Raw genomic sequence first — 12,035 nt, forward strand, 5'->3', positions numbered from 1 at the left:
CCTGTCTCAAAAAAAAAAAGGATGTAAAAGGTAAACTCCATTAGTGTAATTCGGATATGAAGTCTTAATGGAGGCAACTGTCAAAAAACTGATTTCACATGTATTTGTTGGGGTGGAGTGGGGGCATGCAGAGGACTGGCAAATCTACCCAAGGCCAGATAGGTTTACATGTACCCAGCCTATAAGATTTGCTTATTACTTGTTCGCCAAAGGAGGTCAAGGTGTCCTAACATATCAGTGTCTTACAAATGATCTAAGTTGACATGAAAGATATCAAAAGATTATTTTGGAACATCACAGAAAAATGAAGATGAGCAATATGCATTTTAAACCATGCAAACATGGCACTGTTACAAGTACTAAAATAGTAATGTACAGAAGGTACCTCAAGATTTGGGATTGACCTTAAAAGAGTATGTGCTACGTGACCCACTTTAACCTAAACAGCTGGCCAAAAGAAAAAACAAACAAAATAGAAACATTGGAGCACATATATTTATAGAAACAGTAAAAAAGGTTTGGTGAGAAAAAGGTATCAGTTTGGAAATGAACTTAAAAAAAATTAAAGTCCTTCATTTTTTAAAAACATGGGGTCAGAGTACAAAAAGTCAACAAAGATTCCTCTGGACAGACAAGTTCCTTTTTCTTCACACAATGTTTCCCATCAGCTAGACACTAGATTTATTTCCAGCACTCCCACATGTGGCTGCCTCCCATTGTCTGAGGTCACAATGAACTTCATTTGATGCTAAATGTGCTTTACATTTAGATAAATAAAATCAAACTAAGAATAACTTGGTTGGGGTTTTCAATTAGGCTGATGGAACTAAGAATGCCAGGAAATAGTCTTTAGCTTAGCTTTTCATAACTAAATGAGGCTCATCATATGGTGTGAATCTACTATTAGCAAAGAAGACCACTGTGTAGCTTCTGTGCCAACCTTGGAAAGAACAAGTGAATTACTAAACTTCAGCTTGAAGTTTCCCTCCTTTTTTGTGGGATCAGTCAAGTAAAAACATATTCCTGGGGATTTACTTTATATAGAAGGAGTTGGTAAACTCTTCCCGGAATGAGCCAGACAATAAATATTTTAGGCACTACAGACTAAACACTCAACTCTGCAGCTGCAGCACAAAAGCAGCCATCCATAATATGTAACTAAATGGCTGTGTGCCAGTAAAACTTCATTTACAAAAACAGGTAGCCCAGGTCCAACTGGGTTTATGGTCCTCAAGCAGACAGTTTATTCTAGTGACCTATTCCCCTCACCTATGCAGTATACCTTATGAGTGGTTGAAAAACTTGCTACCTATTCAAAGCTACCAATTCTATTTTTACACAGCTGCATTAGAAATTCCTCCTAATTTAAAAGAAAAAATCTGTCACCTGTGGTAGCCACGGTTTCCTTTTTAGATGAATTATGATCTCTTTTCTTTATTCTAATCCCATCTACAATCCCATTAAAGGAACAACACTCACATCAAATTGCTCTTTCTACCTTTACACTACTGGAAAGTGTAACTTGAAAAACCTAAAAATAAAAGATTATTTCTTTAAGAAAAAAAAAAAGGAAATTTAGGTATTTTAGGCACCATTATACTTTGATAAACCAAGATTAGTACTAGACATGTCTTACCACAATTGTTTTCTCACTTAGCCAGATGGGTAAAATAATAAACAGACATTAATTTAGAGTCTGACAGTCCTGGATTTGAATTTAGCTCTGCCATTTAATATTTCTGTAACCTTTGTTTAAAATCTCTAGCACTTTAATTTTTAATGTGTTAAAAAGAAATAACATAGCCCTATAGAGTTGTAAGCCTATACGATATTACTTACGAGAAGAACTTAATACAATGCCTAGGTCAGTTAATAATAAAGGGTGGCTACATATATATTTCATAATGAACAGACTATAACTGAAACTTAAGAAATTAATCAGGAGATACTATAATCTTGCAGGAACAAAGTCGATGTCAAGTCTAACCATTTCTAGCAACCCTGTAGACTAAGTAGCGGTAGATACTAAATCACATTAAAAAAATGATAAGTCCGAAGGTTTTATAAATGGGTGTGGCTAAAAAAGAAGGAAAAAAAGACCTCTAGGTTCCAAAAATAGAGATTACTCACAGCAGTGGCTCAGGAAGTTAGACTTGGCTGACATTTCAATGCCCACCAAAAACAGTCATGGACTTAGGCCCATGAGGTAGGATCTGGACCCGACATCGAACTAATGTTTGGACTAAGGCTCAAAATCCTAAGGAAACTGAACACTTAAACAAAGGATTCTTTTTTTTTTTTTTTTTTGAGTCGGAGTCTCGCTCTGTCGCCCTGGCTGGAGTGCAGTGGCGCGATCTCTGCTCACTGCAAGCTCCGCCGCCTCCCGGGTTCACGCCATTCTCCTGCCTCAGCCTCCCGAGAAGCTGGGACTACAGGCGCCCGCCCCTACGCCTGGCTAATTTTTTTGTATTTTTAGTAGAGACGGGGTTTCACTGTGTTCGCCAGGATGGTCTCGATCTCCTGACCTCGTGATCCACCTGCCTGGGCCTCCCAAAGTGCTGGGGAACAAAGGATTCTTAGGAAAGCAAATTTACTACTGCGCAGAGGGGTGCCTTCTTCGCCAGTTGCCAGGAGAGCACACCTGAACAAAGGGGCACTAGAGCCTTTATTCCTGACGCAAGTCCTGCCCCTGTACTCTTTCCCCATTGGCTGGGGTCGGGTTGTACAACCTAAACTAATCCCGGTTGGCTAAACATTTGATTATTTTTAGATAGGGTGGGCACGTAAAAAAAAAAGTGGAGAGGAAGGGGAAGGGGTATCTGTAATGAGCTAGAAAGTTAGTCCTCTTTCTAAATAAGGAAAGGAATGTGAGCTGGTACTGATAACGCTTGGTACTGTGGCGTGCCTGCGCATCTAACAAAGGCAAAAAGGAAAAAAAGGGAGAAAAAGGAGAAAAAAAGCAGGGGGTAATATGAATTAAAGAATAAAAGATTGATCAAATTATTTGAAGAGAAACCTCATCATATCCCACACCACACAAAGCTGAGGTCTGGGAGGACTGGAACTTGAAATATCTGTTCACTGATCAGATGATGTGGTATAAAGTTTCCCATCTACCCCCAGAAATTGGGTGGGCAAGAAAAAAAGTTTCATGTAAGTGCAAAAATTCAAGCCTTCCCACACTCTCTTGTGAGATCTAAATATAAACTATGAGGTGTGATGGTCTGAAGGTAGGGAGTTAACATAAAAACTGGTTGATCATGTGTACCGGCCTTTGGCAACAGCACAAACAAAATACAAACTCATTTTTACAGATATATTCATAACCCAGGAAGCAAAGGACCTTTACAGAAAACATAATATCCATCAATAATGAATTCAAAACTGAGTATTATTAACTATATCAGGAAATGAATAAAGTTACACAGATAAATGAAAAAGTAATATCCCAAGAAATAAAAAAGAGCAATATGAAAGAGACTTTAGGCTGGGCGTGGCGGCTCACGCCTGTAATCCCAGCACTTTGACCTGGGAGATGGACCCAGGTTGATCATCTGAGTTCAACAGTTCGAGACCAGCCTGGCCAACATGGCGAAACCCTGCCTCTACTAAAAATACAAAAATTAGCCGGGCATGGTGGCGGGTTCCTGTAATCCCAGCTAATGGGGAGGCTAAGGCAGGAGAATCGCTTGAACCCGGGAGGTGGAGATTGTAGTTGGCCAAGATCGTGCCACTGAACTCCAGCCTGGGCGAGAGAGCGAAACTCCATTTAATAAAAAAAAAAAAAAAAAAAAAAAAAGGCTGGGCATGGTGGCTCATGCCTGTAATCCCAGCACTTTGGGAGGCCAAGTCACGTGGATCACGAGGTCAGGGGATCGAGACCAGGAGATTGAGACCACGGTGAAACCCCATCTCTACTAAAAATACAAAAAATTAGCCGGGCACAGAGGTGGGTGCCCGTAGTCCCAGCTACTCGGGAGGCTGAGGCAAGAGAATGGCGTGAACCCAGGAGGCGGAGTTTGCAGTGAGCCAGGATTGCGCCAGTGCACTCCAGTCTGGGCGACAGAGCGAGACTCCGTCCAAAAAAAAGAGAGAGAGAGACTTTAAAATGAAAGAGATGTAAAAGAATAGACAGTCTAAGCAGAAAAAAAATACAATACAGGAGAGTAAACACTGTTGCAGAGATAATTAATTAACTGGAAAAGAATAGGAAATTACTAAGAAAGTCACATAAAGATATGGAAAGACTCAGCCTGGTGTCAATGCCAGAGCACACAGAGACTTGAGTAAAACTATTATAATAAGATATGAAAAGATAGAAAATATGGAAAGTTAAGAGACATAAAGGAGAGAATAGGAAAATTTAACATAAATCTACTAGAGCTGCAGAAAAAGACGAGAGTAGGAGAACTGCAATACTGAAGGAAATGTTCAAAGTTTTTAGAAACTAAAAGATGTGACTTCTTTGAAAAGGCACAATGAAAATGGTGATAAAAAAAGAAAAGCAATACACGCGCACAATTGTGTATTGTGCCTGTAGACACTAAAGGCAAAGAGAAACTTTTTGATGCACTAAGGTGTAAAAAAGACATTACTTACAAAGAACCAATAACTAGACTGAGAACAGACTTCTAAAGAGACGAGAAGACAAATGAATAATATCCTCAAGGCTTCTGAGGAAAACAGTCAATTTGGATTTCAAACTTCTACAGCCAAATGATATCAAACTCTGAATATCTACTTTTCCATAAAAGCAACAAGAATATGGACAAAAATTGTCAGAATCAACTATTTTAGAGTTCTGAAAATATAACAAAGGCTTGCAGCAATCCAATGAGTGTTTATTTAAAACACACACACACACACACACACACACACACACACACACACACACACACACACACACACCCTTGAATCTCTTTTGTTTTACCATGGCCTAGTCCCAACCCCCTTCCCAGTTATGTGGTAGCCTTGACAACAAACAGCCCACAATCATGGTGAATGCAAGTCTGACAGCCACCAGGGGAAAGAAAAATGAAGCTGGAGCTCCTTCAAAGCCCAATTCCCACAGACTGTCCTTCTTTGGCCTCTCTGGCAGTTTCCAGGAAGATCCCACTTACAATACTATGTTTATTTGACCTGACTCAGACCTCACCTAGCATGAACTGCCTTTTTCCTGGGGAGTTTCTCAAAAACACTCAGAGGCATCTGTTTAACATTGAAGCTGTCTTGGGGGTAAATAACAGCTGGGGGAACCAACAAGCTAACTGAAAGCTTAAAAGGAAAAGATAGGTAATCAGATGTCCATATGGTGCATTGAAAAGCTCCAAAATTACTGGTAGGAATCTAGAAGGCCATGTGCATGGATACTATTGTGGATTCCCAGGTCTGTGTACATGCAGAGGAAAGAGCTTACAAGGCCCTGGCTCTCAACTATGGCTAACTTGGGGGCCTTGTGAAAGCAGAAAGTTAGGGCTAAGGCACAATTCTGAACTACCAGGCTGACTATTGAAGGCATGACCCAACATGCACATAAAGTGCCTCAGCAGACTGGAAGAGGAGTGGATTCCAGGCCTTTAAGAAAATCAGGTCAGGCCGGCGCGGTGGCTCACGCCTGTAATCCCAGCACTTTAGGAGGCTGAGGCGGGTGGATCACCTGAGGTCCGGAGTTCGAGACCAGCCTGACCAACATGGAGAAACCCTGTCTCTACTAAAAAAAAAAAAAAAAAAAAAAAAAACAAAATTAGCCAGGCGTGGTGGCACATGTCTACAATCCCAGCTACTACAGAGGCTGAGGCAGGAGAACTGCTTGAACCTGGGAGGCAGAGGTTGCGGTGAGCCGAGATCGTGCCATTGCAGTCCAGCCTGGGCAACAAGAGTGAAACTCCATCTCAAAAAAAAAAAGAAAATCAGGTCAACCATTAGCTGACCAATAAACTAAGCAAAGACATCAGTGACCACACATGACAAAAAATACAAACTTTACGTAATTAGTTCAAAAAAGTCACTAAAATAAACAAACAGCCACAACAACAAATCCTGAAGGGAGAAGGAATCTGATTTTCAGAGTTGCAAAATTATTTAAAGTGAACAGTTTTTGGCAAAAAGTATGAGACATACAAAGAAACAAGAAAGCATGGCACATATACAGGAAAAATGCATTCAATGAAACTGTCCTTCAGGAAACTCAAATTTTGAACTTATTACACAAAGATTTAAAAACCCCTATTTTAAACATCTTCAAAGAACTAAAGGAAACCATGTCTAAAGAACTACAAGGTTAGGCGCGGTGGCTCACACCTGTAATCCCAGCACTTTGGGAGGCCGAGGCAGGTGGATCACTTGAGGTCAGGAGTTCGAGACCAGCCTTGCCAACATGATAAAACCCTGTCTCTACTAAAAGTACAAAAATTAGCCAGGAGTTATAGTGGCCACTTGTCATTGTCCCAGCTACTCGGGAGGCTGAGAAGGAGAATCGTTTGAACCTGGGAGGTGGACGTTGCAGTGAGCCGAGACCGTGCCACTATGCTCCAGCCTGGGCAACAGAGCGAGACTCTATCTCAAAACAAACAAAACAGAAAAAACTGAGAATGATGTATCAACAAAGGAAGACTATCAATAGATAGAAATTATTTAAATGAATCAAACAGAAATTCCAGAGTTGAAAAGGGCAATAAGTGAAATTTAAAAATTCACCAGGAAGGCACAACAGCAGATTCCAGCATAATAAAAAATTGGCAAACTTGAGGATAGGTCAATTATCTATAATCAGAGAAACAAAAGAAAAAATAATGAAGAAAAAAGAACAGAGCCTTAGAGACCTGTAGAACACCATCAAGCATAGCAATAAATGCATAATGGCAGTTTCAGAAGGAGATGAGAGAGAGAGGCAGAAAAAATATATGAAAAAATTATGGCCAGAAACTCCCCAAATTCAATGAGAAACAATAATATATATGTCCAGGATGCTCAATTAATTCAAAGTAGAATAAACTCTAATAGAAGTAGGCATATTATAATCGAACTGTCAAGAGCCAAAAATAAAGAGAATCTTGAGAGGAACAAGAGAGATATGACTCATCACTTACAAGGATCTTAAATGAGATTAACAGCTGATTTCTCATTAGAAACCAGGGAAGCCAGAAGAAAGTGGGATGATGTATTAGACATGCTGAAGGAAAACCTATCAAGTAGCAAAATTCTTATTCAGAAACAAAGGAAAAATTAACACAATCCCAGATAAATGAAAAGAGAGAAAGAACAAAGGTTGGAGGATTCATTCTTCCTGATTTCAAAACTTATTATTAAGTCACAGTAATCAAAACTATACATAGGGACAGACATATAAAATGGAACTTAGAGTTCAGGAAAAAACCTTCACATGTATAATCAATTGATTTTTGACATAGATGCCAAGATAATTCAATGAAGAAAGAATAATCTTTTCAACAAATGGTGCTGAGACAACTATATATCTAAATGGAAAAGAATAAAGTTAGATTCCTACCACACATACTATTTAAAAATTAAAGTGAACAACCAACCAGAAAAACATATTTGCAAATAATTTATCTAAGAAGGGTCTAGTATACAAAATATATAAAGTATTCTTATACCTTAACAATAAAAAGACAAATAACCCAATTTACAAATGAGCAGAGGATCTAAATAGATCTAAATTTCATCAAAGAAAGTATACAAATAACCAACAAGCACATAAAAGCTGCTCAACAACATTAGTCATTGGAAAAATGCAAATTAAATCCACAATGAGATAACACCTCAAACCTACTAGGGTGGCAATAATAAAAAAAAGATGGACAATAACAAGTGTTGGTGAGAATGAAGAGAAATTGGAACGTTTGTACACTGCTGGTTGGAATGTAAAATGATGCAGGTGTGTGGGAAACAGTTTGATAGTTTCTCAAAAAGTTGAACATAAAGTTAACATCAGTCCCAGTAATTTTAATCCTAGGTATTTACCAAAAGAATTTAAAACACAGATTTACTCAAAAGTTGTACACAAATGTTTATAGCATTAATTGTGTACATTTATCTATGTATTGTTTTATAGCAGTTATCATAATAGCAAAATAGTGAAACCAACCAAAATATTCATTAACTGATGTATGAATATGTGGCACATCCTTGCAAAAGAATATTGCTTGACAATGATTCAAAGAAATGAAATACTGGTCACTGTTAAAACTTGAATACACTTTGAAGCCATTATGCTTAAATAAAGAAGCCCAGTGACAAAGGCCTACATATTGTGTTTCTATTTATATGAAATGTCCAAAAAAGGTACATCTATAGAAAATTAATTAGTGGTTGCCTAGAGTTGGAGTGGTTTCAGGGAGGGGGATGGGGGTAACAGCTAAGGAGCGCAGGGTTTTTGGAGGGTTGATAAAAATGTTGTAAAATTAATTGTGGTGATGGTTGCACAACTCAGAAAATGCATATAACCACTGAAATGTATACTCTAAACCAGTGAATTGTGATATGACAATTATACTGTATCCCAATAATAATAAACAAAAACTCCATACCCAGCTAAACTATTACTCAAGATTTTTTTTTTTTTCAGATGGAGTTTCGCTCTTGTTGCCCAGGCTGGAGTGCAATGGCGCCATCTCCACTCACTGCAACCCCCTCTTCCTGGGTTCAAGAGATTCTCCTGCCTCAGCCTCCCAAGTAGCTGGGACTACAGGGATATGCCACCATGCCTTGCTAATTTTGTGTTTTTAGTAGAGACGGGGTTTCGCCATGTTGGTCAGTCTGGTCTTGAACTCCTGATCTCAGGTGATCCACCCGCCTTGGCCTCTCAAAGTGCTGGGATTACAGGTGTGAGCCACCGTGCCCAGCCTTACTCAAGATTGAGGGTAATATAAATTCGTTTTTAGACAAAACCTAGAGTGAGGGAGTATGTTACAAAAAGCAATGGTGAATAAAGAAATCTTTAAAATTGTATATAAGAAATTCTAGTAAAAATTCACCATAACAAATAACTAATATAAGGAGTTGTTAAATATTAGTTAAAATATAAGTGGTAGAATTTATCCTAAAGTACCTATAACGATCAAGAAGAGGGCTAAGTTATGGATTAACTTTGGAATTTGTTAAATCAGGCCGGGCGCGGTGGCTCAGGCCTGTAATCCCAACACTTTGGGAGGCCAAAGGGGGCGGATCACCTGAGGTCGGGAGTTCAAGACCAGCCTGACCAACATGGAGAAACCCCGTCTCTATTAAAAATACAAAATTAGCCAGGCATGGTGGCACATGCCTATAACCCCATCTACTTGGGAGGCTGAAGCAGGAGAATCTCTTGAACCCGGGAGGCGGAGGTTGCAGTGAGCCAAGATTATGCCATTGCACTCTGGCCTGGGCAACAAGAGGAAAACTCCTGTCTCAAAAGAAAAAAGAAAAAAAAAAAAAAAAAGAATTTGTTAAATCAAATATGCAGTCTAAAAACTTAAGAATATTCCCTAAAATAAATAATATAGCATATAAAGATTCTATATGAGCTGGGTATGGTGGCACATGTCTGTAATCCCTGTAAACTTGGGAGACTGAGGTGGGAGGAACGCTTGAGGCCAGGAGTTTGAGACCAGACAGAGCAACATAGTGAGACTGACTCTCAAAAAAATTTTTAAATGAACCAGGCATGGTGGCATGTGCCTGTAGTCCTAGTTACTCAGGAGGCTGAGGTGAGAGGACTGCTGGTACCCAGGAGTTTGTAACTGCAGTGAGCTATGATTGTGTTACTAAGGAGTTTGTGGCTGCAGTGAGCTATGATTATGCCAGTGCACTCAAGCCTGGGTAAGAGTGAGACTCCATCTCTAACAAAAAAAATTTTTTTTTTTTTTGAGACAGAGTCTCGCTCTGTCGCCCAGGCTGGAGTGCAGTGGCCGGATCTCAGCTCACTGCAAGCTCCACCTCCCGGGTTCACGCCATTCTCCTGCCTCAGCCTCCCGAGTAGCTGGGACTACAGGCGCCCGCCATCTCGCCCAGCTAGTTTTTTGTATTTTTTAGTAGAGACGGGGTTTCACCGTGTTAGCCAGGATGGTCTCAATCTCCTGACCTTGTGATCCACCCGTCTCAGCCTCCCAAAGTGCTGGGATTACAGGCTTGAGCCACCGTGCCCAGCCACAAAAATTTTTTTTAATAAGTAAGAATTTTAAAAGTATTTTATAGAAAGAGAAAATGAAAATTTTAAAACTCTATCAATCCAACAAAAGGAAATGAGAAAAAGGACAAAAACAAGGATGTAAATATAAAACATACAATAAGATAGTAGAAATAAATAAGTATATAGTAATCACAATAAACAATTAAAATTTCCTAATAAAATACTTTCATATTGGAGTAAATCCATCCTCACAAAAAAATTCAACTATATGCTATTTACAGGAGATAAATATAAAATGAAATAAAAGTTAAAAATAAAAGATACAAAGGTAAATACTAACCAAAATAAAGCTGGTATACAAATGTCAATTTTGGACAAAACAGACTAAAACAAAATTACTAGGGATTAAGAGGCATATTTCTTAATGATAAAGGAGGGCACAGAGGCTAAAAGAAACCAAACCTTGCACAGATTTACAAATACAAGATCAATGCTTGAGGCCAGTAGTTTGAGACCAGCCTGGCCAACATGGTGAAACCTCGTCTCTACTAAAAATACAAAAATAAACCAAGCCTGGTGACCCGTGCCTGTAATCCCAGCTACTCGGGAGGCTGAGGTACGAGAATTGCTTGAACCCAGGAGGCAGAAGTTGCAGTGAGCTGAGATCATGTCACTGCACTCCAGCCTGGGTGACAGAGTAAGACTCTGACTCAAAAAACAAACAAACAAAAAAAGAAAAAACCAATATAAGATCAAGATAAAAACTGACAAGACTGCAGGCAGGCAACGACAAATGTCAATTATAATAGGAGGTTGTAACACATCTATGAAGTGACAAATTCAAACTGAACTTTAATGAGAATATAGATCTGAACATATACTTGATACAATAACAACACAATAAAATTAGAAATCATAGATAAACAAAAAAGTATGCCTTTGGAAATTAAATTTTATTTATTTATCTATTTATTTACTGAGATAGAGTCTTGCTCTGTTGCCCAGGGCAGTCTTGAACTCCCGGGTTCAAGCGATCCTCCCACCTTGGCCTTCCAAAATATTAGGATTAAAAGCAAGAGCCACTGTATCCAGCTGTAATTTTAAATAGTTCAGGAGTCAATAAGATAAAAATAGAAATTATGAAATATTTAGAATTTATATACAGTTTGATATATTATGAAAGTACATAAATAATTCCATTTTAAAAGTTAAGACTTCTTTTTTTTTCCTTTTTTGAGATAGGTTCTCACTTTGTCACCCAAGCTGGAGTGCAGTGGCGTGATCTTGGCTCACTGCAGCCTTGACCACCTGGGCTCAAGAAATCCTCCCTCCTCAGCTCCCAAGTAGCTGGGACTATAGGCACATGCCTATAGTGGCTTATTATTATTATTATTATTTTTGTAGAGACAGGGTTTCACCATGTTGGCCAGGCTGGTCTCAAACTCCTGACCCCCAGTGATCTGCCCGCCTTGGTCTCCCAAAGTGCTGGGATTACAGGTATGTACCACCATGCCTATTACTTTATTTTTATACCTTTTATAAAATGCCTTTTCACATCTTTTCCTTATGTTCATTTCTATGGGCTCTTTAAATATTTACCCTCTGTTCTGCTCATTGTGAATACAATTCCCAGTCTGAGGCTTGATTTTATGTTTCCTTTTTTCTGTCACCACACCACAAACTTCTTCTGCTCACTATCTACCCCTATTGACGGTGGCAAGCTAAAAACCTGAGAATGCACCTAAACATCTTCCTCTCTTTTCCCTTGGTAGGTAGAGAAATGAATGTCCCCGGACTAAGTATAAAAAGGCACAGGACTTTCTCTGGCTTTGTCATTGCCATGACCCACAGTACATCTTTCAAAACCATAGGCTGGAATGTAATTCTTGCTGTCTGTCCAAGCCTT

The 12,035-nt window shown here is 39.0% G+C and overlaps 1 protein-coding gene across 4 annotated transcripts in view; it reads right to left on the reverse strand.

Moving 5' to 3' along the window:
- PIK3CB (phosphatidylinositol-4,5-bisphosphate 3-kinase catalytic subunit beta) overlaps positions 1 to 12,035 on the reverse strand; it is a 186,546-nt gene that overhangs the window by 14,426 nt on the left and 160,085 nt on the right. The window lies entirely within an intron of this gene.

The sequence above is a fragment of the Macaca fascicularis genome, chromosome 2, assembly GCF_037993035.2.
Source record: "Macaca fascicularis isolate 582-1 chromosome 2, T2T-MFA8v1.1".
Lineage (NCBI taxonomy): Eukaryota > Metazoa > Chordata > Mammalia > Primates > Cercopithecidae > Macaca > Macaca fascicularis.